The following is a 12,500-nucleotide window of genomic DNA, read 5'->3' as shown; positions in this document are numbered from 1 at the left end:
TATTTGACGAATTTATCCCCTAAAGTTGCACAGAAAACACAGCAGAATCTTCTGTTTCGGGGATACCTGATGTTTGATTTACTCAGACAACTTTATGAAGCTCCGGTTATGCTGGAGGCCTTTCAGTGAGAAGATATGCTCTCGAGTTCAGTGGAAAAGCTCGAGCCCAACTAGCCAAGGCAGACAATCGTTACTACTACTAGCTGTCTGGCAGTGCCCAAATCTAATCAGACAGTCGTGACACTTGACCTTTGGGGACATCTCCTCGAGCAGGCAGGCCGTGCAGGATGTGCCAGCTGGTCAACGTATGGTCCATGCCTCCCTGCCGCCGCCTGTAATGTGGGAGAGGAAACGTCTGGGCGTGATAACCAACACACTGTTGACAAAATGCCTCCATGCCGCAGCCTGTAACGTGGGAGAGGAAACGTCTGGGCGTGATAACCAACACACTGTTGACAAAATGCCTCCATGCCGCAGCCTGTAATGTGGGAGAGGAAACGGCTGGGCGTGATAACCAACACACTGTTGACAGAATGCCTCCATGCCGCAGCCTGTAACATGGGAGAGGAAACGTCTGGGCGTGATAACCAACACACTGTTGACAGAATGCCTCCATGCCGCAGCCTGTAATGTGGGAGAGGAAACGCCTGGGCGTGATAACCAACACACATGCCTCCATGCCGCAGACGGTGGTGCGAGAGATGAACCGGCTGGGCATGATCATCGACCTGTCGCACGTCTCCGAGGCGGCCATGCAGCGGGTGATCGAGCACAGCCAGTCGCCGGTCATCTTTTCCCACTCGTCAGCGCAGGCGCTCTGTAACTCCAGCAGGAACGTGCCGGACTACTTGCTGAAGAAATTGGTGAGCCAGCCGCGCTGCGCGCCGGACCCGGGCGCGTGCGGGCGTGCGGGATGCCACTCAACTGAGCAGCACACGTGTCGGCGGGGAACAAAACGCGGGGATGATCGACGATAATCATTGATCATGCCAATGGTACAGATGCTCGGGGGATAATGACGTCAGAAAATCCACAAGTGAGGCGTTGCAACAGCTTTTGATTTGATAGACATTTGCGTAGTGGCGCGGTACCGCCACCTGTGGCTGAAATGGTCCGGAAAACAAGCTCGCCGATGCTTTTAGTTGGCATTAGCACAGCGCGGCGCGGTGCTGTCATCCCATGACTAGAAACAGAGCGACTGTCGTCAATTACCACCTTTCCTGCCGTGCTAATTTCTTCAATTATTCATCAAAATAGCGCCGAGCGCAGCCCGAAGCCCCGCTAAATGACTTAGCGAGGCGCCGCGTGGGTCGGGGCGCGCGACGGCAATCGATGCCCCGCGCCAGTCGCGCGGTGAGCCCGCTAACTGATGCAAATGTAACGATGCCCGCTGAAAGTTCCGGCGTGGTGATCCTAATACGTATGGGCGTGACAGACATGGCTGATCGCAAGCCTTGCTTGTTTGTCCGGGCCGCTCTGGGCGGGAGGTGTTCACGTTGCTGACGCAGGTCGTTCCCTCAGAATAGCACGGTACCGTAAGCCCTTGATCCCCGACAGAGCCCGGGAACAGCACCGCTATCCCAGATAAATGGGGCATGCAATCAAAACCATAGCGTCATTTATCGGCTGATTGAATTAGATGGAAATGCGCTATTTCCAAGCCGCAGCAGAAGCTCGGTGCAAGTTAAACACAGGAGTCAGTGTTAGACACACGTTGGTGTTAACACACGTAATGGGTAGAATGTTTCTAGTCCAAACGGAAGAAACACATGCGGAAATATTTTGCAGCAGAGTCTAGTAAAACAAAGGCAGCAGCAGCAGCAGCCTTGAAATGGTCGAGCTATGGTGCCGTTTTTGTTCATCAAGTTAACTTATTCCCTCAAACTATATATTTGTAGTGAACATTGTGTCCCATGCATCACAAACAAATGAGAAAGTAATTCTTCCTCATGGTCTGAAGCTTAAAGCCCGCTTCACAAGTTCCAAGATTCCCTCCTATGTTCCACAAGGTACGAAACCTTTCTGTGTCGTCTCCGTCGCAACAGACATACGCCCGCCTGGGCATAACACGTAGCTTATGGCCACGAGACGGGCACGATGGTAGCCTTATATCAGTGATCCCTTCCCTGTATGAGCGCGTCCTGGGCAGATTACGATATTGCGCTGTGATTTGGAAGTCTTCAAATCGGAAGCGCATGCACGAGTTGTTTCCGTCACTGCCGCATGTACTGGGGAGGCGCGTAACCAGAAATGTTGGCCGACGCGAAATCGATTTTTTCCTTTGGTGACTGCGAAGAAACGCGAAGCTTTTGTGGTACTAAACGAACAGGAAATGCGTGGTTAATCGGAGGCGCCATTGATAGAATGACTTTTGATTCCGGACGCACAACGCTGCAGATCACGTTAGTTTAACTTAGCTGGGATGGCCGGGTCTATTCCTGGACGTGGACGAAGTCCGGTGGCGCGCCGACACGTGTTCGTCGCGCCAGAAGTCGTCCGCACGGCTGAGGCGCCGGTCATTTCCCCGGGGCGCCGTCTCCGTTTACGTCATCAGATCGACGTGCATTTCGGCGGACTGGGATAATCGAACTAACCTCGCAGCAGTGCGTGGGGTAGCTAGGTCTCCCGAGCCTGTGTGCAGTGAGTTCTGATTGATGTTTGGCCCCGAGCGATTACAGAACGGCTTTCTGTATGCGGGAGCGGAGAGCTGTACCACGATGAGAATGGTCCTTTCGATATAGCGAAACAGAGGTCGACCCAGCTGCTGTCGTCATAGGTATGGACGAATCAGCACGTTCCACTTGACCGCCTTTTTTATGAGGCTTTTGCAGTCTAGTTCTCGTACTCTCATTCTGATAAACACCTCACATTAGTGCAGTGGGAATGGACTGGGGGAAATGACAAATGTATACCTGTTATATTCCTACCGGACAAAAAGTTAACGAACTGTAGAGACATCAGTAAAATAGAGAAGAGCCAGTGTGTACTCATTGTTAGTGCCTTGACTGTCACAACGAGTGTCGGCGTTAAGAGGCGGATTTACTGATCCAAGATATAAACATGTAGGTGCACCTCTACCCATCTTGTTGTGCTTGTTGTGCACAATTACATCCCATCTCAGCAGGACATTTCAGTTCCCCATGTGCATTTCGATTCAGATTTTCAAAGGAGGATTTGATTTGGTGTGGTAGGCTATGGTATGATAGCAACCAGAAGAATGCTATGCTTCCGAATCTTACAGCAAGTGTAATCTGGGGACACATAAGCGAACCCAGTATCATCACGGCATCGCGGCATCGCGGCATCATCATCACGGCAACACGGCATCCGTAATCATTAGCTTTTCTTACTTGAAATTGAATAGTTTTCGACCTTAGGTGCGGAATGGTCACCCAACACTCAACCGGACCAGTTCTGCACCGTGTCGTGCCCCACCCCTTGCCCATGATATCATCGTTGCCAGATCCGTCTCAATCGTGTCTGCCGCGCACATCCCGTCGACAGCCCTCTGCAGCGCGGCATTCCCGTGAGAGCCGTGCCACACAGCCGGCCGCCGGTGTCTCGGCCAGTCCCACGGGACGCCTCCCAGGCGCTGTCTGCACGAGAAGGCTGGGTGTATCTCAGCGGGCATGCTACCGTACGTCCCCAGACGGCTGGGCAGATGCTTTGCTGTTATAGCCTCCACTGAAGAGCTGCTGTGTGCTCTAGTATGCCGGCCGGCGCTCATGTGACGTATGGTGTGTGTGTGGGGAGGGGGGGGGGGGGGGTCAATATCGCACATCAAATACCACCTGGAAATTGTTCAGTGTATTAGCGAGAAACATTATTCACATAGATAAGAAGATAGTATTAGCCTTATTCCTCGGAGAAAAACCAGGACAACGCAGATATAGTTGGGTTGATATTTCGGCAACATGCCTTTATCGAAACAATAACTGAAGTGTTTGCTTCAGTTTTGATAAAGGCATGTTGCCGAAATATCAACCCAACTATACCTCCATTCTCCTGGTTTTCCCCCGAGGAATAAGGCTATTACCACTTTCTTACCTATGAAACACCACCTGTTTACATTTGGTGTACACCGAAGAGAGCGTGGCGCTTCTACATGCCTGGCCACGATTACCAACGGCATCTAGCTGCGTGTGCTGCCACGCACGCCCCTGGATCCCGTGCGTCCCAGGTGGCAGGCCCTTGATCGTTCTTCGCTGAAGCTAGCCGCGCTCGATGCTGATGTGTTTAGCGCGGTACGCCTACTGGGAGAATTCGCCGTAGAGTTTGGCGAAGTCTGTGAATGACTGGGACAGTGGACCCCGGCACCCTTCGGCTCGGCAAACACTGATACCTGTCGGTCCGGCGCACCATTTCGCGCTCAGAGGGCCGTTGTGAGCGTTCACATGACTCACCGTCCACACACGCACTGCCGAACAGCACTGTGACGCATGGAGTGAATGAAAGTCGACTCCGCTGGGCTTTGATCGGCGCAGTTCTGTCGTCATTTTCAAATCCTCTACCGACAATGGTGGAGTATCAAATCTATCAAGGCGTGTGTTAAGAGATGCCGGTTGATTTTCGGCAGTTCTTCCTTTCCTCATAGTCAGTCTTCGCGTCGCCCAAAACAACTGTATTACTTAAATTGTACAAGGCACACTGACAGTAACATCCACATCACTAGGACATACAGACATGTCTTTGAAGGTGCCAGTGTGCGATAGGTTTTCTGTTAGAGGGGTGAACGGGTGCATTTCTCCGGTACGGACATCCTAGCCTGCAAAAAGCTGTCCTTCCCTCCCGTGTTGACCTCATCCAGCAGCACCTTCGCCTCTCTTATCTTGATGACTTGACCCGTTAACAGCTGTTTCTCCTCCCAAGATAGCCCGACCCAACGACAATCCCCATCATTTGCGCTCCAACCTGACCCCTTGACATCGACCGGTCCCACTTGAAACAATTTCACTTGTTCACAGTTACTCCGGTTTCTGCACGAGCGACTTCATCTTAGGCGATCTGAGACCGTGGTAGCTAGCCGTCAGGAGCCAGCCACCTAACCTGGTAATGTTTGCCCGTCCTGGCCGTGTCGACCTAACCCGGTGGTCGTCGCCCCTCCCCAGGCTGTGAACGGCGGCCTGGTGATGGTCAGCTTCTACAACTACTTCCTGACCTGCAACGGCTCCGCGCGGATCGCCGACGTTGTGGGTGAGTGCGCCGGCGCCGCCGTGTTATCTTCCGCCGGTTCGACAGTCTCGTGGCCCGGAACCGAGCTAAGTTTCAGCCCGGTCTTAGCGGCTTCATCAACAGGGCTTCGGATAAATAGGCCCCGCTGTAACTTACAAGACCCCGGGGAATCGCCGGGAAGAACTGTCAGCCAAGTCGGCGAGATGAATAGCGCAGCTTGGTGGGGGTTAATCACGCAGTTATTTGCCGAAATAACTGTTGCCAGGCTGAGTGAAAACGAGCACTTCTTTGAAAACGGCGCCTAACTTGCGCAGAGAAATGAATCACCTTGGCCAATAGGGTGGGTGTTATTCCTCTACCATTTGTCTTGGCAAATGTGAGGGCGCTTGGCGTGGGATCAATGTAATATCCCATTGGTTTAGGAGTTGGTACGGCGGATTGATAGCGCTTCGGTGCCGGCTGCGAGGTTCATCGATTCTCAGAGCAAACAGTCATTCGGTGGGCTTCAGATAGTGATTGCTACTGGAAAGTCAGAGGCAGCTGCATTTTGGCTTGGGAGTTTTTTTGCTGACAACACCAAGCCTTTATTATACTAGTAGGTATTAGTTAAATGTTAACAAGCAAAGCTTGCTTACATCGTCGTAATGTTTTGTTTGCGTTTGCAACGTCATGTTTTGACAATAAAGTTCAAACGTTTGACGATGTAGCCAATATCTGGTTCGTAACGATGTTTAGTCAGCACCTCCTGGCATACTGAAAGTCGGTTATTATCAGCATTGGATGTATCGGAACTGTCTCGTTTGCTGGTTGCAGAGCCTCTTGTCCGTGCTAAATGCGAAATTGGCGTGATATGAGATTGTGTTTTGTCCACAACTTGGCGACGTCGAATTTTGATTTCGACCGATTGGGAAAAAATTCATGTACCCGATCGTCATGCCCACGGTGCGGCATAAGGCCCCACCCATGCGATTAACAGGGCTTCAACACTCTCACGAACAGACTTGTGTTCGAACGAGCTGAATCATGAATCGACTCATGAGGCAGTCGTCTTGGGATGAGTTGTTAGCTGAAGGGATTCACTGGAAAATATGTCGTTTTGAATCATGAATTGAATCAGATTCTTTTCAATTTCGTGAGCTTTTCGTGAGTTAATATTTACTGACAATGTTGTGTTAGTGGGTCATATGGCTCAAATAAAGGTGGTGGTAACGTAGGGAAACACATCAGCACATCCCATACAAAATAACAAATCATTTCGGAGTGTTGAAAAAACAGCATGCAGCAAAAGTCACAAAGCTTTGTGCAAAATCAGCACAAAGTTTGCTACTCTTATTCAGTGCTGTGTTATATACAAAATAATGCTACATGGATGCATCTCACGGTTCGAATGATTTATCACGTGAACCATATTTCACGGCATGGGATCATATATTTCTGACGGAGGGTCCTATAAAATCGACTACTAACAACAGATGTCTAACACTTTCATGCCGGAAGCTGAAGATTGAGTGCTGAAAATTGTCGTGGAATTTGTTAAGCAATCTTCCACACCAGGCTAGAAAGCTATTTTTACATGGTGTGTGCAAATTTAAGTGCACCAAAAAATCCCCACAATTTTTTTACACCAGCACAGGCTGCCTCGACTCACATGCACGAGCCTTCTCCAGGCGCAGTATGCTTTAAAATTTTGAGCATATCGACTAAGGTTAAATTCGCAGCTTACCAAGTCCAGGAATATTTAATTATACGTCATGTAACGTTTGATAGTCACTGGGCGTCTTCATGACGGTCACCTATGTTGTTTTGTTTTGTTTACACCTTTGCAGTATTAATGATAATAACCGCGCGTGCAAGGCTTAAACAAATTTCTGCGCACATACTGCGCATGCGGATAAGCATGGCAAACATATGGAAACTGCGAAATATGCTATTTGTAGCATATGACACACTTTTGTTCGAACATTTTATTCTTTTAATCTTAAAAACTTTTATTCAAGGATGTCATCAATATAGGATATATACCATGCGGCTTGACTAAATGGCCGGCTTGGCCGTTATTACCGAATCAGTTGTGACAATGTGGGAGACACCTGCTTAAACTCGGACGGAAGATATCTGGCCAAGTGTCAACGGCAAACGACTTTTCCACTCAGCTTGCTGCTTTGCGCATATAAATTGTAGCGAATTGGCTAACAATGGTAACGATAACGGGGCGTTACATGATCGTAGTGGTAAATGTTAACGTCTCGACCTGACTTCAGCGTTGTGCCAGCGGCGGTTAATTATTTTTTTCTGATGCGCACTGTTTGCGCTCAAATAATTTGTCGTCATCAACTATTGCTACAGTGCTATGACACACCCTGTGGCTGTTGTCAGTTGTTTATGGTAAAGAGTAGTTTAGATTATTTCAGTTTTCCTTTTTACAGTTTATTTTAGGAATATGTGATAATTAAGTATTGTCGATAACGCTGTGTGTTTCCCACCCGTCTTTCCCTCCCTTTTTTCATCACTGCGCGTCCGCCATCGCCAAGTCCCCTCCTTATCTTATTCGCAGCCGGTTGTTACGACCATGTATCTAAATCACTCGGTAGATGCGCTCTGTATTTTCTGCGCCAGGAGCCTCGGCTCTCACGTCAGTATGGACCCCGAGAGACCGCACGGCCCTGACGTTGCACACGTTTCAGCTGGCGTTAGGCCGTTTAGTGCAGTCTGGACATTGCTGACGTACGATCGATGGCACAGAAGCACACCACTGGAGGCATGCGAGCGCAACTGTAATAGCTCTGAAAGTCTCACGAGCGAGCCAGGGGCGATAACATTCATCGCAAAGTGAACGTCCTACGCCCACTCTAAGTCGTTTCGCGTCGACTCAAAGCCAGCTCAACACGTAGCAAAGGCCACCTGTCACCCAGCGGGCTCCGTGCCGCGGCCCAGTACCGGCGCGGGAGAGCGTGGCCGGTGCGACGCGCCGGCCGTGCCGCGTGCCCGCCGGCCCGCCCGTCGCCGCCGGTCGTCGGCGCCGGCGCCGGCCGTCGGAGCCGGCGCCGGTCGTCGGACGTCCCCATCCGTCGGGCTGACCGGCGCGGCGGCGGCCGGCGCCGTGCGGCTAAAGCGTCGCCTCGTGTCGCAGACCGGCGCCGCCCTCGTTTTTACCGTCGGTATCGACGCGACGGTACCTCGGCGACGGCGGGCCAGATTGCCGCCGTTACGGGTGTACGCCCTCTAGTAGTGGCTGGCGGGCCTCGGAGGGGCCATATGTTATGACTGATGCTGCGGATCGCCGCCGACCGACCGGCGTCCAGGACCGGACGGCCGGCGCCGCTCGTGGCCGCGGGGCGTGGCGTATAATGAGCGGCCTGATCTGGCCGTCTGTGTGACTGGTAGTGGGTCGGAGGCTTGAAACACGAGGCTCTTGAACTGAGCGTCAGCTGCCACGCAGCTGCCATTTCGTGGAGAGGCGGGACTGAGCTGGCGACTTTTACGTTTGGTGGCGGGCTCGGACCAGGAAAGTCTTTGGAGTGATGTAAATACCGGCGGAATCATCGGCATTTTAGCTACTAGCGCATGCGCAGCACATACGTGGCTGCAATCGTGCCGATCATGATGAAGGAGTGAACACTGAAGGTGAGTGGGATGTGCTGGGTAAGCGATACGACGCGGGTTTCAGAAAGGCAGGGATCACTTCGCAGCCCTAGGTCTTGAACGACCTTATGGCTAAGTTCGAAGTAAAAGCCGGAGCTGGAGACTGCCGTTCAGTGGCACGAGATCGCTCAGCAATCGCAAGACATAAATAATATTTACCGTTTAGCCAGTGTTTTAGGCAGAGACAATGACACATCGTGCTGTTGTGAATCTGAACGTGTTGCTGTGGGCGAAACTGTGCGACGAGACGCTACAGTCAAAAATGTAGACCGCCCGGAAGTACCCAGCGATCGGAAGAAGAGGGCGGGGCACAAGCAGGGGCCGTCTCGGCCTAATGGCGCGTGGCGTAATGCACACTTCAGCGGGTATTTGCGGACCCGCCAGCCGTGTGCCGGACCATTGGACTGCACGCCATTGACCGCCGAAGTGCGAGTTGTGCGGCGTAGCGGGCCGCTGAACGGCCAAACTGACCAGCCTCTCGCCGTCCGCGCTTACCGATCGTCCGTGCGGTAGAGGCAGGGTTGTTTGGAAATCACAGCCCTGCCCTCCTCGCCTCTTGCACGGGTGCACTGGGTTTGCCCGTCGCTGCAAGCCCTGTGCAGCAAGGGCTTGCTGCTGCAAGCTGCAAGCTGATGTCGTGTTTATGCTGACCGTATTTGCCGGCAATGCATCCTTTGAGCGCAGCCCTTACGCCGGGCGTGGCCACGGCACGCACGCCCTGCCTGAGCAGCGTTAGCCCGCACCATGTTGTTTGTGTTTCAGCACACATCAACCACATCCGACGCGTGGCTGGGGTGGACCACGTCGGCATTGGTGCCGGGTACGACGGCATCAACTCGTGAGTAAATACAGAGCTTGTCTGTCGTTGATGTTAAGATCAGCGTCTGAGTTTGAACAGGTCAGCTCACATGGTTGCGGATATGGCGACTTTGTTGTGATTCCGCAGTGATAAATATTGGAAGTCGGATTCTGCAGTTGCAAACGACTTCCCACTGTCAGGGTGGATGACCTAGATCGGACTGACAATTTCATCCACTCCACGTTATTCAAACCAACACACAACGATTTGAATATCGAGGATGACGGCTAAGTATACCCTTGTTAGTGACGTCAATTCAGTAAAGCAAATTTAATAAAAACAAACACTTTAGTGCAGAACGCCGGTGTAGAGGCCTTCATGGTGATTCCTCTCCGGATAGCTCTCACTGTGCGAGGCTATGCGAGGCGGCTCTCCATGACCGCACTCGTTCTCGAGCGGGCCATCTGGCCACCACTCTGACGCCGGCGCGCGCCCGGCGCCAGCGGAATACCCAACCGGCCCCAGTCAATAATGCAGCTGTAACGGAGATTTACGTCGGCCGGTGCGCGCTCCGAACACTGGGATTCCCACTGCATTGGTTGCGACCGCCTCTCTCCCTGCAGATTTCGTACAGGAGCTGGGCTGACCAGGCTTTGTGTTCTCCGACGCGGCCGGGGCCACTGTTCTAAGCACGTAGGACTCCATAGGATCTCATCGGGCTGTATTTGTAGTCGTGCGCAAAGCAAACTTTTCTCGGTCGAGAGAAGTCCGCACTTTGTGTCACACTTTATGAATACGTTACGCAATTGATGTCTTATTTGTCAGGTGAGCTGGAATGTGTGCAAGCGTGTCGTGGGATAAATACTGTCCACCACTCCTCTGTCGTCACGGCGTACCTCTTCACCGCGCCTCTGAGCCCGCCGCAGTAGCCGCTCCCACTCAATCCGGCTTTGTCTTCCGCCTCCGCTTCGGTATCCGTTCACCTGGGTGCATGCGTTCCCGTTAGCCCCTTGTCTGTGTGCTGCCCCTGGGGATCCGACGGGCCTTGAGGTGTGGCGTATCCGTGCCTGTGAACTTTGCCTCTGCTTAGGATCTCGACTGGTCTCGCGAGCGTGTTGCGTATCCGTGCCCGTTCCCGTGAACTCTGCCTCCGCCCAGGACCCTGACGGCCCTTGCGAACGTGTCGTTTATCCGTGCCCGTACACTCCACCTCCGTCCAGAAACCTGACGGCGCTTGCGAACGTGTCGTTTATCCGTGCCCGTGAACTCTGCCTCCACCCAGGATCCCGACGGGCCTTGAGGACGTGTCGCGCTATCCATACCTGTTCGCCGAGCTGCTGCGCGACACCTCGTGGTCCGTGTCGGACCTGAAGAAGCTGGCCGGCTTCAACCTCATCAGAGCCTTTCGCAGGGTGGAGGAGGTCAGTAGCTGCCACGTGGCGTCATGCCGGGGGGGGGGGGGGGGGGGGGCGGGATTTAGTTTGGGTCTGCTCTTTCCTCTTAAGGAGAAGCAGCCATATCGCGCTTGGTGTAGCGCTATGCTGCAAATGAGTGTGATGAGATACATGTGTGCCCTCAGCTGCGGGCCATTTAAGCTCTTCAGTAGCGAACATATTTGAAAGGTTAGTGATTTGCTCTTGTTTCGCGTTGCCGATGCGCCACTCATGCTCGAACGCTTTTGTAGCATCGAAGCGAAATGTTTGGCGACGTTGCACAGCAAATGTGTCCTTCAATTACGAAACCTAAGGCTTCTCGTTCACCCAACGCGATCTCCGTCAAAGACATGCCCTTATCCTGCGCACAATCATAACGAACCCAAGAGCCGACACGCTTGGTGCCTGTCGTGGCGCCCGATGCTAACAAGCCTCCACTGCAGGTACGAGACACGATGTCGCGCCAGGGAATAGAGCCGCTCGAGGAGCTGATCCCGCGGCGAGACCTCGACGGCAAACTCAACTGCACCTACAGCCTCTACCGCATGCGGCAGCGGCAGCGCGGCCAGCCGGACGACGGTGACGTCAGGGACAACCACAGTTGATGGCGAGGCGCGCTCTCGTCTGGGACTGCGCCGGCCGTCTCCTCCGTGGGGTCTGGCGGGAGGCCGCGTGCCGCCGCGGCGACGGTGCCAGTGCCACCCGCGCCGGGAAACGCGAGGCGAAACTGACGCGTCGGCGCCAGGGGGGCGCAGGGCGCAGGCCCCAGGCGGTTTTTACAGGTGTGGCTACTCAGCCATTTCGTGTGCGTGCGGGTGTGTGCATCAGTGATAGACCGAGCCAGTGCGGCCGCGAGCGCGAACTGCGTCATCTGGACCGGCCCCGAACGTCTGGCGCCGGCCCCGCTCCGGGACCCCGAAGGTCGGCTCGGCCCGTGAACCATCGGTGACGCCCTGGGAGTTCCCGTGATAGGATGCCAGGTGATTCCAGTGATGGCTGGATCCCACGAGAGGCGACCTGGCGGCGCGACACGAGGACGGTGCGTTATTCATGACTCGGATTTGAGACGACACGGCGCCGGCGAGACCCGACTCTGCACCCGGGTCGACAGGTGAGTCCGGACCGGAAGCGAGTGTGGGGCTGCGCCGGGTCGACAGGTGAGTCCGGACCGGGAGCGAGCGTGGGGCTGCGGGGCGACTGCTGCGGCGGACGCAACACTCGGCGTTTGGAAACGGTCGTTCGCCGTGCTTTTGGTCAATGAGGAGGGGACGCAATGCCATGTTGTCATTCGAGTTCACTTTAGTTTGCGATTGCTGTCGCCGATGGTAAAGTGATACGCCCTGATGGATTGGCACTGGTCGTCTCTGTACCGCTGCCTAATGCTGTCGCTCTAAAGGGAGCGCCGTCTTAAGTGCTATAGGAAGGTTTGGATGGCTTTGTTGACTCATTGGTGC

General features: G+C 53.6%; 1 pseudogene; it reads left to right on the top strand.

Moving 5' to 3' along the window:
• Positions 1–12,500, top strand: part of LOC119090077 (dipeptidase 1-like) — a 116,067-nt pseudogene that overhangs the window by 58,467 nt on the left and 45,100 nt on the right.

Source organism: Pollicipes pollicipes, unplaced genomic scaffold (genome assembly GCF_011947565.3).
Source record: "Pollicipes pollicipes isolate AB1234 unplaced genomic scaffold, Ppol_2.1 Scaffold_3087;HRSCAF=3621_pilon_pilon_pilon, whole genome shotgun sequence".
Taxonomy (NCBI): Eukaryota; Metazoa; Arthropoda; class Thecostraca; order Pollicipedomorpha; family Pollicipedidae; genus Pollicipes; species Pollicipes pollicipes.
The sequence above is the reverse complement of the archived record's forward strand: the minus strand, read 5'-3'. Positions and strand labels throughout refer to the sequence as shown.